Genomic DNA, 23,312 nt, shown 5'->3' with positions numbered 1-23,312 from the left:
GCGTTCTTGTCACTGTGCTACACAGTACAGGACACACAATGAGGAATTCGCGCAGCTTTCAGCTCAGTGCGGAATCCAGATGGAGGACTCGCTCGGTGAATGATCTCTCAGGAAAACCCGGGTGAGATTCAACATCCCGGGTGAGGTTTTTCTGCAACAGCCATGACAAGTGTGAAGACGTTCTCTGGATTTCCTGAATGTGACTTTAAATTAGTTCACATTCTTTGGTAGTTAACAGAACTAAATGCTTTGGAGGTACATTTAAAACTGCAGAGAACACTGTAGCACTTCGAGTTTAATTGTGTAAACCTGGCTCTCTATGAGCACGAGCAAAGAGTTCTCACTCAACAGAAGACAGCAATGTGAGCACAGTAACATAAAGCACTTGGAGATGCCCGGGATTGAACCCAGGACCTCATACATGCAAAGCATATGCTCTACCACTGAGCTACATCCCCCACATAAAAGGCTGTGGAAGTGACTTAGAGATGTGCAGGTGCTCACAGAACACAATCCATCTTTTGCATCTTTTAAGTGCTCTTGATTAAACTATGCATAGAAAAACAGCAGTACTGATGATTTTCATGGACTGATGCACACTTGTTCTGTACAACTCCAGTGATAAAACCTTGTCTGTAAATATTGTAGAACGTAAAAGGGTGAAACAATGCTCCAACTACAGGAATGGTAACAGAAAGGATCATTTTCTTATTTAATACATCCTTTTGAGATGCCTTGTCAACGCACACAGACGTTAGAGCTGAACAAATATTTTGTACACAAGACGGCAGTGCGATATTAGAATTCCTGTCTTCTTGATGGATTCAGACTCCTTCTCAGAGGTCCATGCTCGCCAAATAAGTTTACAGCTCTAGCGGCAATGCTTGTTAATAAGACAGAATTAAGCGTTGCTGTGCTTTCCTAAATGAGGCCCCATCTCACTCTCCCTCTCTGTGGTGCAGCCACAGAGAAAGTATTCATGCAGGCTGATTAAAGATGTTTTCTTTTGATAAGGGACAGTTCCCAAACGGAGATGCACTTAGCTAAGCCTGGCTATCATGATCAATGGTCATCCATTGGCACCTATCTGTCTAGGGAGTGCCGAATGGACATCTGGACTGCATTCCTAAGTGTCAGGAGTAAGTGACTCATATCTCACCTTCATCAACCAATCAGGGATTGCCAGGGCGTGGTAACACCACGTGGGTCTCCAATGCCCGCCAAACTCTCAACCAATCAGCACACATCTGTGTCTTGGTCAAAAAGGGAGCAAAAGAGTAGCTCGGAAAATACCCAACTCAACAAGCAAGCGCGTTGGTTGCTCTTGCTCTTAATGCAAGGAGCTGTTTTTTTTCCGCATTAATCATTATTAACCAGAAACAGCTGCACAACTGGTCGCATTTGTGGTTATGTCACTTCTCTGCTTCAGCAAGGTCAATAAAAGACTCTGAAAGTAGTAGAGAAAAACTGAATTAAAATCATATTAGCAATTCTGAGCGATATCTGCATACAGGCAATCCAATAAGAATGTTGAAATCTTTGAATATCATCTCTCTATATATTGCGCTGCTTTTTACTTGGAGTAAAACTATTGGATTGGAGGAATGCTAACCGCTGGGTTAAAATGTATTGTTGTTATTTGGAGAAATCAATGAACTCGTGATTTCATAATCACGTTTTAAAAGACGGTCATGTGCACAGAAAAAAGACAGTGCTGATTATTTTTCTGGAGACGGAGCACTGATGACCTATCCGAGCCAATTGATAAAGCTCACCCAGTGGATACTCTAGCAGAACATGGAAGAAAGTTCACCATTGTAACCAAGGCAACCACAGGAACAACATCAAGAAGCACAATCAATTCCCCATTTAAATCTTTCGTGTAAGGTATGCTATGTGAAAGCATGAAGTAAATCCCCTGATCTCTTTTGAACATGGACAAGGTATTTCTGATGGAGCGCTATGAGCAAAGATTTAATAAGCTAGTCCTGCCGATGATTCAGCTTAAAGAAGTAAAAGCTTCACAAACAAAAGCAGCTCGCTACCACAGCCAATATTAAATATAATTGGTGGCACTTTACCATGTGCACTGGCTCAAAAGTGATCTCGGCAGACGTTGTTCCCTACGTAAAGCTGAAAGCGCCAAAGAGCATTTCCATTGAGAAAAAAAAAATCTGCCTTGATGTTAAACATAGAGGGCCGGTCTTTTAGAAGTTCTCCCTCTAAACACCTTGTGCAGCCTCCCGACAGACTAACATAAAGCGCCTTTTCACCAACTCAATTTATAATACACCCCTCAAAACTCACAACCGAATAACAATCCATCCGTATATTTGATTTCCAAGATCCATTCAAGGCAACTTGGCTCTTCGCAAGCAAATAATTTCAGGGAAGAATCTCAGTTTAGTCAACTACTGGTGCATTCAGCACACCACTTGCTTTTGCTTGTCAGGGTGGCCGAGTGGTCTAAGGCGCCAGACTCAAAGATGTGTGTTTTTTCAGCTGGCTTGGGTGTTCTGGTCTCCAAATGGAGGCGTGGGTTCAAATCCTGACCGCTTCTGTTTTTACCTCTCTTGAATTGTTCCAGTGCTAGCTGACAGTGAATGACTGAAATATAAAAGCAGCAGAAGAAAGCAAGCAACTCAGTGCAATTTGTGAGTATTCTGCACTGTTAAAATGCACAGGTTTTCATACTTTTTGGAATTTGTAGCTCAAGAAGTGACTCCTGTTTCATTTTCTATTCACCAACTCGATTTGCATTCCGCCCCTCACACCTCACAACAGAATAACAAACGGCTTCATGTGCCACAGCATTCCCCTGTAGATTCGGTTTGCACTATGAATTAGGTGACCCCGAATGAAATATTTTAGTGTTGGCTCAAATGTGAGGAATTTCATGAACCCTCAAAAAGGAACGCTTTCAGAGAATGCCAGCAATTCAAAGCGTGTAAGCAGCAATTCTGCAATTTATTTTATCGGGGCTGGTGCTTTCCGAGTCGATGGCTCCGCATTAGAAATGAGAAGTGCTGAACTCTAAACATGTTCTTGCCATTACTGCTACTCCTGCTGCTACTCCTTCGTCCTCGAAAAAAGAAAAGACAGGCATGTTTTGAGTCTCAAAATGATCTTCTGGATCCACAAGAAACATGTAAATTTGATTGATTCCGCAGTATTTTGGATGTACTGTACTTATAACTTCCATCGAAGAGAGATTTCATCAGTTGCATGAAATTGAAACTTTCGACTTTTTGTCTGGTATTGAAAATATGTTAAAAAAAACATAAACAATTTTCTAATGAACAACTCATGAAGTATTGCCAGGATCTATATTTAGCGTTTGGTAGTGATAACACTGCTGATATTGACTGAGTAGAAATCTATGTTGTATTGACAGCTTTATCTGAAGCAAGAAATCCTAGAACGCCCTCTATGAAGTTTTAGGATTCATACCAAAAGATGCCTTTTGTTTCCCACCCCAACTGCTGCTATTGCATTACACATTATGTGAACATTACCAGTTTTGGTAGCTTCTGGGCATGATTTTCCTAAACTGAAACTTATTACAAAATTATTTAAGATGAACCATGTCCAAAAATTGTAAATCAGGACTAATTTTAATATCAAATGAAATTACTACAGAAGAAAAGGTTTGATTTATATAACTTATTTTTTTTATTTTTTGAAATGGGCTCACACATTCAGACTCGTTCTCAGTGGTTCTTGCTCACCAAATAACTTAAAAGCTGAGGAAGAATGCTACGAAAAATACTAATCAAAATACAAAATAATAATCATTATTAACCAGAAACAGCAAAAAAACTGGTCACATTTGTGATTATGTCGCTTCTCTGCTTCAGCAAGGTCAATAAAGGACTCTCTGAAAGTAGTAAAACACTAAAGAACTGCAAAACTGAATTCAGAATCATATTAGGAATTCTGAGTGATGCCTGCTTACATGCAATCCAATACGGATGTTGTCTTTAAATAAGAATTCTCTATGTTTCCCTGCCTTTTCCCTGGAGTGAAACTATTGGATTGAAGGAATTCTTATCACAGGTTTACAAGGTGTCGTTGATATTTGGAGAAATCTATGAACTCGTGATTTTTATATACTTTAAATAACAGCCATACGCACAGAATAAAATGACGGTACTGATGATTTTTTTCTGAGACGAAGCACAGATTATCTTTCCAACACAGCTGATAAAGGCAAGCCAATAGATACTCTAGCAGAACATAAAAAAAACAGAATCAATTCCCCACTTAGATCTGACATGTGAGGTATGCTTTGTGATCGCTTGAAGTAAAACCCACGATCTCTTTTGAACTTGGACAAGTTATTTCTGATAGAGCGCTATGCAGAAAGACTTTATCAGCTCTACCTCTGAGGACGACTCGACTTGAAGACGCAGAACGATAAAAGGAACACAACCGACATCATAATTGAGGGCACACTGTGATTTTCACTGAATCAAAAGTGATCTTGGTAGACAAACTTCCCTGCTGAAGGTGGAAACGAGAATTTGTGTTGAAAAGACGAAACATTTTTTTTCCCTGCTTTGATGTTAAGCTGATAAAATAGCTTTTGCTCCATTTATCAAAAAAACACATGTCCCCCCATTGGATTCCTAAACAGTAGGAAGGTGGTTCTAACACAAAAACACCAGACAGCAATGGGATTGGATTCCACACCTCCGAAAAGACTGAAGCCTTAAGCCAGAGCCTTAAACCACTGAGCCACATTACCTGCCTGGATAAAACAGGGTGGCTTTTGCTCTTGTCGCCCGACTTAGTGGCGTTATGACCGTGGAACCAACTGCACCTGCTTTTTCTGAGATGCTTCCCCTCTCATGGCAAGATCTCGACTTCTTTAACACCTCTGGATATAGTTCTTCTGTGAAACAGGCTTCACACCTCTGCGTACAGCGCCCTTGATGTCATTTTATTTTTACAGCAGCCGCATCCGGAAAGTTGTGTCTTTTATTTTTTATTTGAACAACAAAACTACATACAATACAAAAAAGAGCACATATAACGTATCAAGAAAATCGTCAGCGGTACATGCTATAATACAATTACACTTTATGAAAAACGATTACACAAGGTAAATAAAGATAAGGTCCACACAGCTTGTTCTTACATTTCGAAAGAGTCCGTAAATACCCCTTTATGTCTATTTTGAACTGTTCAAACGTAGGACTCTTCCCAGACCATTTCACTCTATACCACATTCCTAAACGAGGATGCATCTCCTGTTTTAGAACTATTTTGGCCGTGTGGCTTATACAACACACCCACAGTATTCTAATGGTGGACTGCAGATCTGTGCTATAGTTCAGTCGAATTCGAAGGATCCAGCAATCGTACTGGATTTGAATGGGATTCTGAAATGTCTCTTGCAAAAGTATTTGGGTTTGCTTGAACCTTTGATAAAAAAAAGTGATCTGATCTGAAACTACCCAGCTTACAATCTCTGAGGTAGTTGTCACTAAACTCGGACGTGATGTGGCACACATGTGCCGTGTGCCTTTACTTTTGTAAAAAACTGGTATCGGGAAAAGTTTCTTAATATTTCTTTTGATTAGCATGCAAGAAAATGTGATCATTACCTATGGAATTTCCCGCCAGCCTGGAGCTTGAATTCACAACCTTGAGATTCAGTGTTCAAGAGTCACAGAAGAGGTCGGCCTGGTCTTCAGTCTGCCAACAATAAGCTCCGGCAGTGCTCCTCTGTAAAGCAGATTGTTCAGATCGGTTATGTGGGACGGCACTTCGATATTAAGATCGTTTGCAGCACACGCATGGTTTCCCCCCTTCACGCAAAAAACATAGACGAAGGAAGCTCTCTTGTCTTGGGCTGCTGACTCCCGGATTTAAAGCGCTCTGGGTGCCAGCTAAGTCTCTAACAAGCACACTATAAAGACAGGAATTACACTTTGCTCACGTCACGCATGGAATGGCGAGGCTACTTGTTCCAATATTATCTAGTCACACCTCATATGGTGCCGATTCCTGGTTTTCATTAAAGAAAGAGCACTGCAAACACCGTAAACAGTGCAAAACGTGTGATGAAAGAAGTCTTTTCCCCCCTTTGTCTAAAGCAGAACACAGCGGAGTCATGCCGAGGGTTGTGAGATCAAGATTTCAGTGGAGCACTGTCGTCTACGTCTTTAGCTACATGAGTAGAACATCCTCTTGTACACGGAAAGCAGATTGAGATCCTCTGACATGAAAAGTGCCAGATAAAAGCCATTTCTCATCCTTTCTCTTAGTGGTGGAGCTATCGCATGTACAGATGCAGCCATTCAAAATGAGCGGTAAAAACCCGCAGTGCAGTAACCAACCCGCAGGGCACCGTAGGGCACCGCGGTAAGTGATTGGCTGGCCAAAATGACCGACAGGGGCACTCGTGGTGCATTGGTTGGTAGTGAAAAGATTTAATCATTCAATGTCTTTACTGTGCACATTTCAATCCACTTAGTTTTGAATATTTATATGGAATTTTACCACTAAAGGGAAATTTTAGTAGCTGAGCATAAAAAGAAGAGGAGCATAACGCATCTGAAGGTCATAAACGATATTAATTTTGGAACATAAACATACAGTATATAGCTGGTCTTGGTACTTTAAAGAAAAAAATACACACCAGTATTCCATTTCTCCCTAAACATTTTAAGCTTTGAAGTCTTTAACTAACGTGATACCAGAGTCAACAAGCATACTTTTAGAATTTGATTAAAAGGGAATATAATATGGAATCGCGTATCTAAAGAATTTAATAACGGTATGATTATATCCGTGTACTGCGACAGGGCTGTGTAGGGCTGTTTTGCCTGCCTGTTCATGCGACCTGTCTTGTAGCCTACTGGTCTAGGTGTGTGACTACCAACTGGCAGGTTGTGTGCTCGAAGCCAGCTGGTTCTGGACTTTTCATTTAACAAACATTTCTTCGAAAAAATAGAATAGCGATATTATGGACAATCAATTGACTTTTATATTTCAAAATATCGCAACATGATCGATATTTGCGATATTTTGAACATATCTTCCCTTCTGACAGCGGTTCCTGCTTCTAGTGTGTGTGTGTGCAACAGAGTAAATTTTTATAGAGAAATGGAGGCTGGACAGTATGTGTTACAATATAAACATTTATATTGATTTAAATCGTGTTCTGATTTAAATCGCAAACGCGTGTTTAATTATGTGTTTTTTAATCATAATCAGGCTAATGCATTTCTACATTTTCTGTATGAACCAGCTTAGAGGTTCATACAGAAAGACAGCTTGTGTTTAAATTGAGTGTAAGGTAATTTATGCTTCTAAAGTCATGGTCAGCATTTATTATTGTACTGTGCTGTAAACTTTTTCTGTGCCTAGTCACATTATTTTATTGCATTTTTATTGCGTTATTAAATCCGGTGGCGCTGTGTGTTAGTTTCCTGACTCCCATGTTACATGGTCTGTGATTGAATCCCATAGAACTATGACTTTATTTTTTAACAAACATTTCTTTGAAAAAATGAAACGTTTCCCTTGGTCAGAGATTAAATAAAACCTCACTCGCACCAAACAAATTTATATTTCTAAATATCACAAAATACGTTCATTGTCTTCCAATCAAGTCGAGTTGACATTGGAAGCCTGCCACACCCGGACTGTTAAACCAACGCATTAGCACGTCAAAGCCCATCGAGGGTATTGAGCCAGTATTGGCTTTAGTATTCCCCCCTCTCCCCTCAGTTCAATTCAAGGTGTTTTATTTGCATGACAGATGGGTACAAGCAGTGTTGGGTATGTATATTGTAACGCTTACGGCAGACAGGCACTGTGTAAGAGCCGGCGCACCAGAGCAGCGTACCGAGGGAGCGTCTGCATTTCTAACTTAGTTTTTAAAATTAGTCAAGCAATATGAAGCATCTCCTTTTACTTAGTGCCTGAGCATAAAAAGAATAGGAGCATACTGCAACGCATGTGAAGTCCATAAACGATATTAATTTTGGAACTTAAACATACAGTATATGGCTGGTCTCGGTACTTTAAAGAAAACATACACACCAGTATTCCATTTCTCCCTAAACATTTTAAGCATCGAAGTCTTTAACTAACGCGATACCGGAGTCAACAAGCATACTTTTAGAATTTGATTAAAAGGGAATATAATATGGAATCGCGTACAGATGCAGCCATTCAAAATGGGTGCGTTATTTTGCGGCATACCCCGGTGGGCGTGTCGCGGTATCACGCAGTGTCACGTGGTTAATCGCGCATCATTTGACGCTCTGCCGGAAACTATCCGGCGTCACCTTGTAAAACCGCCAGGGGGAGCTTAACCTCTCATGTACAGCATTTGAGCCTTTAATTTTGAACAGTGTATTACAGCATGTTAATCTTCAGTCATTAAAATGTTGGTATATTTTATGAAAGCAAGATTGCTCAGTTGGACAAAAGTACACAACCTACCTTTATCAGAAATATTTATGCATCAAAGCCTTTACCGAAGATATTACTAATAGTATTAATAATGGATGACTTTGGACAAGCTGTATACTCAAAGTATAATTTCTTTAGCACATTTGTACAAGCACTTGGAATCTGTCCAAGCCATACTTTGTCAGGCATTTTGTTTTACTTCAACGGGCATAAAAACTTCCTTGCTTTTAACAGGGCGTTTCATAATTTCTAACTACGAAAATGATTTAAAATGCGACACCTATCATTCAACTAGAGCTTAAAATATCACAAGGAAAAATACACACCGGTATTCCATTTCTCACGTTATACCGGAGTCAACAAGCATACTTTTAGAATTTGATTAAAAGGGAATATAATATGGAATCGCGTGTCTCAAGAATTTAATAACGGTATGATTATATCCGTGTACTGCGGCAGGGCTGTGTAGGGCTGTTTCGCCTGCCTGCTCATGCGAGCTGACTGTAGCCGACTGGTCTAGGTGCGTGCCTGCCAACGGGCAGGTTGTGTGCTCGAATCCAGGTGGAAGGTGCTGGACCTTCCAGTTTTATTTATTTTTTAATCGCGTAACATATTACCGTATGCAAACTGTACTGTATACAGTATGTATATGTATATTTAATGTCTTAACTGTGCCCGTTTAAGTATTGAATATTCATATCTAATTTTACCACTGAAGGGAAATCTTAACATAAACATACAGTATATGGCTGGTCTCGGTACTTTAAAGAAAACATACACACCAGTATTCCATTTCTCCCTAAACATTGTAAGCTTCGAAGTCTTTAACTAACGTGATACCGGAGTCAACAAGCATACTTTTAGAATTTGATTAAAAGGGAATATAATATGGAATCGCGTATCTCAAGAAATTAATAACGATATAATTATATTCATGTTGCAAAAGAACTGCAACGGACATAAAAACTCCCTTGCTTTTAACAGAGCGTTCCATAATTTCTAACTACGAAAATGCCAGGTGAAAGGATTTGTAAACATATTTTGTTAAAGCAAGTCAGTTTTTTCTGCAACACATAAAATACATTTTTCCAAGAAAGTTTAGCCTTTGTCACTAATGAAACCACTAAATAAAGACATAAATATAGAAATCTTAAGATTTGTTTTATTTAATGTTGGTAGCAGGATGAACTGTCAGAGTGTATATTTTGCTCGCAAAGTTGCTGCAAGATGTTAACAGTGAAAAAGGTATTTAGAAATGAGTTATTTCAAGATGAAAAAGAAAACATACACGAAACATGGTTTCATTACGACCAGAATCGGTCTTGAGATATTTTTAACTTGATTTACAGTATTTGAGAGGTATGTCTTAACACCGATACTACAGTGCTTAAGTACTGCTCACGTATATGTTTCTAGGTTTATATTATGCATTTCATACGGTCAAATTACTTTTGAGCAACTAATAAGAAGCGCGAAACGGTATGCATTTTACTTTCGTTTTGTGCTGGGACCCGTGGATTGATTAGAGATCAAGTACATACAAGTCATTTTTTAAATGTTGTAGTTCGTCTTGAAAAAATGTTACGAGTACATCATCTATCAACAATCACACAGGTTCTGTTTCCATATTGCGGATTTTGGTTAGGTATTATCAAATCCAGTGGCGCTGTTAGTTTACTGAGTCCCATGTCACATGGTCTGTGATTGAAGCCAGTTAGACCGGTTTAATTCGTCACAGCCAGCACTCTTCAGGTGTGAGGGTCTTCTGCTCAGAATGAAACGCGAATGTTTGTGTATATTCTAATGGTAGTGGGGGCAGGGTGTGTGGGAACAGGTTTGGTTGAAATTGCATTAGAGATCTATGTTCTTCACACCTGAAACATTTTCTCTGAAAGCATTTTCTTCGCAGTTTAACCGATCTTGTTACAGCATGTTACAGTTTACTTTTATTAACCATATTAATTTTAAGTGCTTAATGTAAAATCTTGTAAAAATATATTTTCATTTCATTGTTCAAATATACATTAAGTCTGACTATCATATAATAAGTTAAATACAAAACTAAAGAAAAAATAGGGATAAATATAATTCAAAATATTTTGCTAACAATGTTAACTGTTTATGAATAATAAAATGTATTAACTAAGGAGTAGGATGGCACAGTTGTTAGTATGTTTTTTGTTTTGTTTCTTTTTCATAAATACAACAGTAGTACCTGATGTCTCAGTGGCTTTCAAAATTTAATTATGCAATAAATAACCACATGTAAGACTCTGATGCTTAAAATGTTTAGGGAGAAAGTGGAATAATGGTGTGTATTTTTTCTTTAAACTACCAATACCAGCCATATACAGTCTGTAACGTAGGGATTTCTATACGTCTTTATTTAGTGTTTACATTAGTGACAAAGGCTAAACTTTTAGCTTCAGTAACGTGTACATATCTCCCCTTTTTATAAAACAACATGGTTGAAAACTGTTCCAGAGCCACTGTTGTTTCATCAGTGAAAAGTACATCATGAAATGCCTCTCCCTGTTCAATCCACTGGAAAAAAGAAAAGGAGCATAAAGCCTCTGATGGTCATAAACGATATTCATTTAGGAGCAGCATCAGAGGTATGTTTTTAACTGCACTGCATTGGAGAGAATACCATAGTGTGTTTTTTTTTTACTCCCTGGCGGAAACTCGCTTCCAGAAGAATCAGTATGGCTCAGAGATTAAATAAAACTTCACTCGCACCAAACAAATGTATATTTCTAAATATCACAACATGATCGAATTTAAGTCATTTTAATAACAATGAATAGTCACCTATGCGTTACAATATAAACATTTATATTGATTTAAATCGCGTTTAAATCACCTTTATTTAAAACCCATAAATAAAGCTGATACTGTTTAGACTTCCAATTATTTAAAACTGTATTAAAGCAGCACGATACACAATGCAACGTAAATCGCTATCTTTGTCTTCTGTGTAATAATGTTCACCTCTCTGTCCAGCAAATTTACAGGTTAAAAACAATACTGTTAGGCTGGGAAAACGATTTTTTTTAAGAAATACAAAATGAGATATAATGATATGTTCCGGCTTAGACATTAACGAAGAGCATAACGCGTGTACTGTATACACTCCAAGTACAACCCCCCTCTCTGCAGGAGTGCTGGCTGTGACGAATTGAACCGTCTCACGGGTATTTTCAAAGTAGGAGGCGAGATTTCCAGCGAAAGACACTCCCCCCCCCCCCCTCAAAAACCCAGTAAGTACAGTACTTACTAGTTAAAGGCTAGGCTCCCGACTACGGCGAAAGGAACCCTTCTTTCATTAGAATACAATGAACATATTTTAGCCCTGAATGAATAAATAGCAAACATGGTTTACATAAAAGACATTTTTCCAAGAAAGTTTAGCCTTTGTCACTAATGAAACCACTAAAGAAAGACATAAATATAAAAATCTTAAGATTTTTAAAATGCATGACTTTGCTAAAATTTATTTGAAAATAAAAACAATTACAACCGCCAGGGGAGAGAGAGAACAGGGGAGGGATGTTGGTTTTGCATAAGGGGCGGGGCTATGGAAATTAGGTCTGTTTGGGAATGTGTAGTTACATGTTCTGGCTGTTTGTGAATTATCGTTGTTGAGTATGGAGTGTTGAGGTATTGATTTTGTGTAATGCTTTATGTTGAAAATTGAGGTGGATTTTGTTTATGATAAACAGGATAAACTGGGATGGGAGGAAGGTTTGGTTTTGCATAAGGGGCGGGATTATGATAATTGGAGGACTTTGCGAGAGTAAAATGGTTTGATATATTTGATTTTGTATTGTGGTTGTTATCTATGTTTTTGGTTGGTATTATGTTTATATGGTTGTTTTTGTTGGTTGGTTGTTATTATGGTTATTAATAATACGATCTATAGTTGAAATCTGAGCCTAAATAAAAAGAAAAAGCAAGTGATTAGGTTTATGAGCAATCTAATTACTTATTCGTTTAAAACGCTATATAAAATAAAGTTTATTATTAATTTGCTGCACAGAGCGGTGAATATTATTATGCATAAGACAAAGATAACGATCCTGATCAGTTTAGAAATCTGTGTACGCTGTAAGGTTTTTACTTAAACTTTTAAAATACACGTTTTGAATAGAAAGAAATCCTCTTCCTGTTACAGTATGTATAGCAAACCAGCACGTCTTTTTTCTCCAATCAGAGGGGTGTCAGATGGTGTCAGCCAATCACCATTCTGCGTTGGGTAGCAACGGGTGACTGTTCTCAGGCGGAAGATGTAAACAGCTTAATGTTCGTGTTAAATAATTTTTTTTAATTCAATTAAACGGGCACAGTTAAGACATTAAATATACATATACATACTGTATACAGTACAGTTTGCATACGGTAATATGTTTATGTTACGCGATTAAAAAATAAATAAATAAAACTAGAAGGTCCAGCTGGATTCGAGCACACAGCCTGCCCGTTGGCAGGCACGCACCTAGACCAGTCGGCTACAGTCAGCTCGCTGGAGCAGGCAGGCGAAACAGCCCTACACAGCCCTGCCGCAGTACACGGATATAATCATACCGTTATTAAATTCTTGAGATACGCGATTCCATATTATATTCCCTTTTAATCAAATTCTAAAAGTATGCTTGTTGACTCCGGTATCACGTTAGTTAAAGACTTCGAAGCTTACAATGTTTAGGGAGAAATGGAATACCGGTGTGTATTTTTTTCTTTAAAGTACCAAGACCAGCTATATACTGTATGTTTATGTTCCAAAATTAATATCGTTTATGGCTTTCACACGCGTTACAGTATGCTCCTATTCTTTTTATGCTCAGCTACTAAGATTTCCCTTCAGTGGTAAAATTCAATATCTACAACGGGCACAGCAAAGACGTTTTTACTTTAAGTCTTTCTACGACAGACCAACGGACCACGAGTGCCCCTGTCGGTCAACCAATCACTTACTGCGGTGCCACGCGTCATCTTGCGTCATACTGAGCGACGTCACCTGCGGTACGTGTCTGTGACGCGCACTTTGAATGGCTGCATCTGTATCTCAAGAAATTAATAACGATATAATTATATTCATGTTGCAAAAGAACTGCAACGGACATAAAAACTCCCTTGCTTTTAACAGAGCGTTCCATAATTTCTAACTATGAAAATGCCAGGTGAAAGGATTTGTAAACATATTTTGTTAAAGCAAGTCAGTTTTTTCTGCAACACATAAAAGACATTTTTCCAAGAAAGTTTAGCCTTTGTCACTAATGAAACCACTAAATAAAGACATAAATATAGAAATCTTAAGATTTGTTTTATTTAATGTTGGTAGCAGGATGAACTGTCAGAGTGTATATTTTGTCGCAGAGTTGCTGCAAGATGTTAACAGTGAAAAAGGTATTTAGAAATGAGTTATTTCAAGATGAAAATTTTCAGAATAATTGCAAATCTAGCAGGATAGAGAAAGCACAGAAAACTGGCAGTTAGATTGATCAGATTAGTATGAAAAGTCATTTAGCAAAGGGAATTAGAAGAGTGACAAACTAGTATACTTTAGATCTTTTTTTCTGAACCAGGGACAATCTGATCATGTTTCCCTATAACAATAATAAAAAACTTTATTTGATATATCACCATTAAAGGTGGCATCTCAAAGCAATACAGTAGATGTAAAAACAGATAAAAGGACCACAGATTACAAAGTAAATGCATATAAGAAAGACAAGCAGTTAGAGGTGCTACCAAAATTAGAAAATGAAGCAGATACAGACACTAAGTCTTCTGAAAAGAAAGGTTCTGAGGTTAGATTTAAACTGGCCCTGGTGTGTGTGTGTTTGTGTCTGTCTGTCCTGTGATGGACTGGCGCTATGTCCAGGGTGTATTCTGCCTTGTGTCTGTCGCTTACTGGGATAGGCTCCAAATCCTCTGTACTGGATAAAGAGATTAGAAATGGATGGAAGTAAAGGCACTGTGTGGATGGAACTATACACAGTGTTAGAAACCCACTATGAAATGGCAGCATCTCACTGAGAATAAAACATTTTATACTGCTGGCTTAAGGAAACAGCCTTTCCACCTCTCTTGCACATCAGTATCCATACCTAGTTATTTAAACAAATTGCCTCTAATTATAAACATCTTAATATGCTGGCTCTGTGGATCCGCATCAGCTATGTTTGCCCATTCCTTCAATTCATGTGCATCCAACACACAGTTCAACGCTAGCAACTACACAAAATCTAAAATATGAGCTCTACTTGCCACTTACAGTACCAACAGTACCAGCTAACTTTAGTAGTGACATTTTCATGGATCTTTTTAACAATAAAATTTACAACATCAGACTTCAGACACAATTAAACAGGCCTCAAAAAAGTCTGGTACAAACATTTTCAGCATGGAATAAACCGTTACTTTAATGGTATAAACCTTAAATGGATTCATATTCTCAATAAGATTTGGTGCTCAGTAACATGACTTAGAAAATGACAGAAGACATACGTATCATGCTTATCCTTCTATTTTTCATAATCGTAAACTCCTTAAGGCAGTTACATTTTCTCTGTTCTGACCTGGAGTTACAGAGAAATTTAAATTCTAATAAGAGATTTGTAATGAGGAAAGTCATACCAATCACTCATACAGTACCAGGATTTGCAATTACAATACAAATACTTTCTTTCTGTATGTGTTTATTTTGCAGTTTGAGTCTATGGCATTCCTTTGGGGGTCCATACTCCAAGGCATGACTTTTTTATGTATAAACATCAGTATTTACTGCTATTAATTACTGTACGATTTATAGTTGAAATCTGAGCCTAGATATAAAGTTAGATATAAAGTTAAAATCTCGACAAAGCAATGTAGGAAATACAGAGAAAATAAATCCTTTCTGACATCTAAAATCAGTTTCGATCAAGGTCTCTAAAACGAACAAGAAAAAGAAGATTTTCGGAGGGCAATTACGCTGTGTTTATATAGAATAAGTGATTTATGAGCAATCTAATTTCTTGTTCGTTTAAAACAGTGAAATGTCAGCTGCAAAAGATCACACCAGAAACAGCACTCTCTCTGCCTGTCATAGACGTTCAGGAAAGGCTGAATGAAGTCATGTCAAGTACAATAATTCGGAGATCAACAATAACAGTTGTAGGACAGTATATAAGGAGGATAAGGATTTTGAAGTTGACTCGAAATCTGATAGGTAACCAGTGCAAGGACTTGAAAACAGGTGTAATGCATCCCTGATAGGATTCTTGCTGTCATATTCTGAACATATTGAAGATTGCTCAGTGTGGATTTAATTTCCCCAGTGAACAGGATGTGCATTTATTAATTCTAGAAAAAAAGCCTTTCTTGATTTCTCTAGTTCTTAGTTTCTCTAGTTCCCTTTAAAATAAACTATTATTCCACAATGCAGAGTATTACATGCCCAGTATTTACACATGATATTTGTGATTTAAAGAAATTAACACAAGCAGCTTTTGGAGATTTAAGTGTTGACTGAGTTATTGCAGGATAAAAGACTAGAGATGTTGGCAAGAAGAAGATAGTTTGGGGAAAGCTGAGGAATACACTTATAACAAGAACACTTCCTAATGGGGTTAGGCATACTTTTGATGAAGATGATGAAGTTAACAGACTATATGTTTACATAGATACTGAAATAAGGATTGTATTTTAGATTATGTGTAGTTGCTGGCATTGAACTGTGTGTTGGATGCACATGAATTGAAGGAATGGGCAAACATAGCTGATGCGGATCCACAGAGCCAGCATATTAAGATGTTTATAATTAGAGGCAATTTGTTTAAATAACTAGGTATGGATACTGATGTGCAAGAGAGGTGGAAAGGCTGTTTCCTTAAGCCAGCAGTATAAAATGTTTTATTCTCAGTGAGATGCTGCCATTTCATAGTGGGTTTCTAACACTGTGTATAGTTCCATCCACACAGTGCCTTTACTTCCATTTCTAATCTCTTTATCCAGTACAGAGGATTTGGAGCCTATCTCAGTAAGCAACGGACACAAGGCAGAATACACCCTGGACATAGCGCCAGTCCATCACAGGACAGACATACACAAACACACACACACCAGGGCCAGTTTTCCCATAAACCAATTAACTTACCAGTATGTTTTGGAGTGCGAGAGGGAGTCATATCACACATATGGAGAAAAACCATGTAACCCAGAGAGAACATGTAAACCCCACACACACAGGATGGCAGGAATTGAACCTAGGACCCCAGTGCTGCAAGATAGCAATGCTAACCACTTTGCCACCATTATAAATGGATAGATATCTTAGTTATCATTCTAGTTCACAGGTTTGGATGCATAATTTAATTTTGAAAGCCACTGAGACATCAGGTACTACTGTTGTATTTATGAAAAAGAAACAAAACAAAAAACATACTAACAACTGTGCCATCCTACTCCTTAGTTAATACATTTTATTATTCATAAACAGTTAACATTGTTAGCAAAATATTTTGAATTATATTTAACCCTATTTTTTCTTTAGTTTTGTATTTAACTTATTATATGATAGTCAGACTTAATGTATATTTGAACAATGAAAATATATTTTTACAAGATTTTACATTAAGCACTTAAAATTAATATGGTTAATAATAGTAAACTGTAACATGCTGTAACAAGATCGGTTAAACTGCGAAGAAAATGCTTTCAGAGAAAATGTTTCAGGTGTGAAGAACATAGATCTCCAATGCAATTTCAATCAAACCTGTTCCCACACACCCTGCCCCCACTACCATTAGAATATACACAAAGCACTCACATCTTTCGAGCTAATGATCAGGTGACCCAAGAGAGAGCGAGAGAAACACCAAGGGGTGCGGAACCAGGGAACCATTTACATGGAAAACGGGCGATCTCCCCAGACTGTCCGCCCGTTTCACTGTTACCTGGATACCTCTTTATTTAGAACTCACTAACACTGATTTTTAGTTTAGAAGGATTCAAGTAGGGTTTTAGATGAAAGGCAGCGACCTTAATCAAGCCCAAATCACAATTGAACCCATTCAGAGCCTACATTACATTTTAGCGTTTCATTCTGAGCAGAAGACCCTCACACCTGAAGAAGGGGGAGGTGTTTTTCGCTGGAAATCTCGCCTGCTTCTACTTTACAACCGGAGTGCTGGCTGTGACGAATTAAACCGGTATTACAGGTTTCAATCACAGACCATGTGACATGGGAGTCAGGAAACTAACACACAGCGCCACCGGATTTGATAACGCTATAAAAACGCTATAAAATAATGTGACTTGGCACAGAACAAGTTTACAGCACAGTACAATAATAAATGCTGACCATGACTTTAGAAGCATAAATTGCCTTACACTCAATTTAAACACAAGCTGTCTTTAGCCCTCTAAGCTGGTTCATACAGAAATGTAGAGATCCAGGCTCAGAACACACAGCTTCATTAGTGAATACATATGCAGGACAACTAGAGAAGATGTTTTACAGAGGATGGATTTTTAGAAACATCCCATCAGTGACATCACTGAAGTCAACTCCTAGGTACTGTAACTGTCGTGTGGATAGTTTCACAAGAATCAGACAAAGGTTTAAGCATCGCTTGTTCTAGATAAAACTGCAAAAAAAAAACAACAACCCATAATGTACTTCTTTGCGGCTCTGTTTGCCCAAATCATATATTCACAACGTGAAATCTAGAAAATAATATTACGTAACCAAAATCCGCAATATGGAAACAGAACCTGTGTAATTGTTGATAGATGATGTACTCGTAACATTTTTTCAAGACGAGCTACAACATTTAAAAAATGACTTGTATGTACTTGATATCTCTAATCAATCCACGGGTCCCAGCACAAAACGAAACTAAAACGCATACCGTTTCGCGCTTCTTATTAGTTGCTCAAAAGTAATTTGACCGTATGAAATGCATAATATAAACCTAGAAACATATACGTGAGCAGTACTTAAGCACTGTAGTATCGGTGTTAAGACATATCTCTCAAATACTGTAAATCAAGTTAAAAATATCTCAAGACAGATTCTGGTCATAATGAAACCATGTTTCGTGTATGTTTTCTTTAAAGTACCGAGACCAGCCATATACTGTATGTTTATGTTCCAAAATTAATATCGTTTATGGCCTTCACACGCGTTGCAGTATGCTCCTATTCTTTTTATGCTCAGCTACTAAGATTTCCCTTCAGTGGTAAAATTAGATATGAATATTCAATACTTAAACGGGCACAGTTAAGACATTAAATATACATATACATACTGTATACAGTACAGTTTGCATACGGTAATATGATTATGTTCCTAAATCAATCTCTTTTATGAGCATGTGTAAGGCATGGTGAATCGATTCTCAAAAATTACTGTACTTTGCATGATTGGAAAAAAATGTGTGATTGCGAAATGCTGTGGTGTTACTTTTACAAAGACGGTCAATGAAAAAAAGAATGTGGACCAGGGCAATACTTTGAGTTTACAGCTTGTCCAAGGTCATTTATTATTAATACTATTATTAATATCTTCGTTAAAGACTTTGATGGCTACAGCTCAAACATGAGAGGTTGAGCTTTATTAGCTCCACCTTGCGGAAATTCCGGATACTATTATTTTGCTAGCGGTATTTACCGGTAACTTGCGGTATTTACCGGTAACTTGCGGTAGACTGCGTACAGCATACCTGAAAATAATGCGGTATCGCCTGCGCATTTTGAATGGCTGCATCTGTAAATGAGGCAACTTGCAAGGCGAGCAGGCTCGGTGCACACCGAACGCAGATGTCTCAGAGCAGTTGAGACGTGTCCAAGTGGCTGTCAAAGGACGGCCCTTCGCCGGCGCCGTGGCTTAGTTGGCTAAAGCGCCTGTCTAGTAAACAGGAGATCCTGGGTCCGATTCCCAGCGGTGCCTTTCTTCCTGTCTTACTGTACAGAATTTATCCTTATGGGCAAATCCCATGCCTTTTAATTCAGGTGAATGCAAGTGTTCGTTTCCTTTCTGGAACAACTTGTTTTGAAAGAAATCTATACAGCTTGCGAAAGATGAAACACAAATCTTGCTTATCAGTGAAGAAGAGGTACTCCCAGCAGGCCAGCTAATACCAGCAGTGTTTTTTTTTCACCCTAACCCAGAGAATGGAGAAAAGCGAGGCGCCTGTGGCTCTGCAGTGTAATCAGTTCGCGAGTTCGGCGGTTAGCTGAAAGAGTGGTAAATGCAGCTTGCCCCAGCCCGTTCTTATTCTTTTAAAGAGGATAAAAAATTAACTTCGCCGCCATTACTACCAGCTTTAAAAGACTGCCATGGGCACGGAAAAAAACACACTACAGATGACTTTTCTGGAACCGAAGCAGAGATTCCTTTACGAACCAACTGATAAAGTTCAGCCAGTGAATACTGTTAACAGAATGTGAAAGCACGATCAACTTTGTAACTGCAACCACAGGAAAAACAGCAAGAAGCAGGCTCCATTCCCCATTTAGATCTGTCGTGCGAGGCATGCTTCTTGAACGCATGAAGTAAATGCCACGATCGCTTTTGAACTTGGACAAAGTACTTCCAAAGGAGCGCTATGCGCAAAGATTTAACAAGCTCAACCCCCGCCAACGATTCGGTGTGAAGAAGCAGAACATTCAATTTTCACAGACAGAAGCGGCACACCAGCACAGCCAACATTAAAACGGAGGGCACACTACGATTTGCATTGACACAAAAGTGATCTGGGCAGACGTCGTTCCCTGCATAACGCAAAAAGTGGCAAAGCGCTTTTGGGGTGAGAGGACGCAAGAGGGTTTTGGTTTTGTGCCTTGATGTCAAGCTGAGAAAGTATCTTTAAACACTTTGCTTAGTTTCTCGAGAGACTGCCAAAAGGCAGTTCCCTCCCTTTCGTCTGAAGTCAGCTGAAAAGGGGTCGCAACAGAAGCACCTGGCAGCAGTGGGATTCGAACCCACGCCCCCAAAGAGACTGGAGCCTTAATCCAGCGCCTTAGACCGCTCGGCCACGCTACCCGCTGTGCGATGTCTCTTTGTCTCATTACTTGCTCGGAGGAGGTCGGGTGGGTTTTGCTCTTGTCACCCGACTTAGTGGCGTTATGACCGTTGAACCGACTGCACCTGCTTTTTCTGAGATGCTTCCCCTCTCATGGTGAGATCTCGACTTCTTTAACACCTCTGGATAAAGATCTTCTGTGGAGCAGGTTTCAGACCTCTGCGTACAGCACCCTTGATGTCATTTTATTTTTACAGCAGCCGCATCCGGAAAGTTGTGTCTTTTACGTTTTATTTGAACAACAAAACTACATACAATACAAACAAGAGCACATATAACGTATGAAGAAAATCATCAGGGGAACATGCTATAATACAATTACACTTTATGAAAAACGATTACACAAGGTAAATAAAGATAAGGTCCGCACAGCTTGTTCTTACATTTCGAAAGAGTCCGTAAATACCCCTTTACGTCTATTTTGAACTGTTCAAACGTAGGACTCTTCCCAGACCATTTCACTTTATACCACATTCCTAAACGAGGATGCATCTCCTGTTTTAGAACTATTTTGGCCATGTGGCTTATACAACACACCCACAGTATTCAAATGGTGGACTGCAGATCTGTGCTATAGTTCAGTCGAATTCAAAGGATCCAGCAATCGTACTGGATTTGACTGGGATTCTGAAATGTCTCTTGCAAAAGTATTCGGGTTTGCTTGAACCTTTGATAAAAAAAGTGATCTGATCTGAAACTACCCAGCTTACAATCTCTGAGGTAGTTGTCACTAAACTCGGACGTGATGTGGCACACATGTGCCGTGTGCCTTTACTTTTGTAAAAAACTGGTATCGGGAAAAGTTTCTTAATATTTCTTTTGATTAGCATGCAAGAAAATGTGATCATTACCTATGGAATTTCCCGCCAGCGTGGAGCTTGAATTCACAACCTTGAGATTCAGTGTTCAAGAGTCACAGAAGAGGTCGGCCTGGTCTTCAGTTTGCCAACGATAAGCTCCGGCAGTGCTCCTCTGTAAAGCAGATTGTTCGGATCGGTTATGTGGGACGGCACTTCGATACTAAGATCGTTTGCAGCACACGCATTGTTTCCCCCCTTCACGCAAAAAACATAGACGAAGGAAGCTCTCTTCTCTTGGGCTGCTGACTCCCTGATTTAAAGCGCTCTGGGTGCCAGCTAAGTCTCTAACAAGCACACTATAAAGACAGGAATTACACTTTGCTCACGTCACGCATGGAATGGCGAGGCTACTTGTTCCAATATTATCTAGTCACACCTCATATGGTGCCGATTCCTGGATTTCATTTAAGAAAGAGCACTGCAAACACCGTAAACAGTGCAAAACGTGTGATGAAAGAAGTCTTTTCCCCCCTTTGTCTAAAGCAGAACACAGCGGAGTCATGCCGAGGGTTGTGAGATCAAGATTTCAGTGGAGCACTGTCGTCTACGTCTTTAGCTACATGAGTTGGACATCCTCTTGTACACGGAAAGCAGATTGAGATCCTCTGACATGAAAAGTGCCAGATAAAAGCCATTTCTCATCCTTTCTCTTAGTGGTGGAGCTATCGCATGTAAATGAAGCAACTTGCAAGGCGAGCAGGCTCGGTGCACACCGAACGCAGATGTCTCAGAGCAGTTGAGACGTGTCCAAGTGGCCGTCAAAGGACGGCCCTTTGCCGGCGCCGTGGCTTAGTTGGCTAAAGCGCCTGTCTAGTAAACAGGAGATCCTGGGTCCGATTCCCAGCGGTGCCTTTCTTCCTGTCTTACTGTACAGAATTTATCCTTACGGGCAAATCCCATGCCTTTTAATTGAGGTGAATGCAAGTGTTCGTTTCCTTTCTGGAACAACTTGTTTTGAAAGAAATCTATACAGCTTGCGAAAGATGAAACACAAATCTTGCTTATCAGTGAAGAAGAGGTACTCCCAGCAGGCCAGCTAATACCAGCAGTGTTTTTTTTTCACCCTAACCCAGAGAATGGAGAAAAGCGAGGCGCCTGTGGCTCTGCAGTGTAATCAGTTCGCGAGTTCGGCGTTTAGCTGAAAGAGTGGTAAATGCAGCTCGCCCCAGCCCGTCCTTATTCTTTTAAAGAGGATAAAAAATTAACTTCGCCACCATTACTACCAGCTCTAAAAGACTGCCATGGGCACGGAAAAAAACACACTACAGATGACTTTTCTGGAACCGAAGCAGAGATTCCTTTTCGAACCAACTGATAAAGCTCAGCCAGTGAATACTGTTAACAGAATGTGAAAGCACGATCAACTTTGTAACTGCAACCACAGGAAAAACAGCAAGAAGCAGGCTCCATTCCCCATTTAAATCTGTCGTGCGAGGCATGCTTCTTGAACGCATGAAGTAAATGCCACGATCGCTTTTGAACTTGGACAAAGTACTTCCAAAGGAGCGCTATGCGCAAAGATTTAACAAGCTCAACCCCCGCCAACGATTCGGTGTGAAGAAGCAGAACATTCAATTTTCACAGACAGAAGCGGCACGCCAGCACAGCCAACATTAAAACGGAGGGCACACTACGATTTGCATTGACACAAAAGTGATCTGGGCAGACGTTGTTCCCTGCATAACACAAAAAGTGGCAAAGCGCTTTTGGGGTGAGAGGACGCAAGAACGTTTTTGTTTTGTGCCTTGATGTCAAGCTGAGAAAGTATCTTTAAACACGAGAAAAGCTTAGTTTCTCGAGAGACTGCCAAAAAGCAGTTCCCTCCCTTTCATCTGAAGTCAGCTGAAAGGGGGTCCTGACAGAAGCACCTGGCAGCGGTGGGATTCGAACCCACGCCTCCGAAGAGACTGGAACCTTAATCCAGCGCCTTTGACCGCTCGGCCACGCTACC

At 39.3% G+C, this 23,312-nt stretch overlaps 5 non-coding genes across 5 annotated transcripts; 2 read left to right on the top strand and 3 right to left on the bottom strand.

Annotated features, from left to right (window-relative positions):
* Positions 1-386: 386 nt before the first annotated feature.
* Positions 387-458, bottom strand: trnaa-ugc (transfer RNA alanine (anticodon UGC)). The gene has a single exon. It is a non-coding gene; the product is annotated as a tRNA-Ala (tRNA).
* An 18,834-nt stretch (positions 459-19,292) lies between these two features.
* Positions 19,293-19,366, top strand: trnat-agu (transfer RNA threonine (anticodon AGU)). The gene has a single exon. It is a non-coding gene; the product is annotated as a tRNA-Thr (tRNA).
* A 1,013-nt stretch (positions 19,367-20,379) lies between these two features.
* Positions 20,380-20,461, bottom strand: trnal-aag (transfer RNA leucine (anticodon AAG)). The gene has a single exon. It is a non-coding gene; the product is annotated as a tRNA-Leu (tRNA).
* A 1,678-nt stretch (positions 20,462-22,139) lies between these two features.
* trnat-agu (transfer RNA threonine (anticodon AGU)) lies at positions 22,140-22,213 on the top strand. The gene has a single exon. It is a non-coding gene; the product is annotated as a tRNA-Thr (tRNA).
* A 1,017-nt stretch (positions 22,214-23,230) lies between these two features.
* Positions 23,231-23,312, bottom strand: trnal-aag (transfer RNA leucine (anticodon AAG)). Its single transcript has one exon. It is a non-coding gene; the product is annotated as a tRNA-Leu (tRNA).

This window comes from Atractosteus spatula, unplaced genomic scaffold (assembly GCF_055471065.1).
Source record: "Atractosteus spatula isolate fAtrSpa1 unplaced genomic scaffold, fAtrSpa1.hap1 Scaffold_159, whole genome shotgun sequence".
Lineage (NCBI taxonomy): Eukaryota > Metazoa > Chordata > Actinopteri > Semionotiformes > Lepisosteidae > Atractosteus > Atractosteus spatula.
Note: the sequence above shows the minus strand (reverse complement) of the source record. Positions and strands in the feature narration are given on the sequence as shown.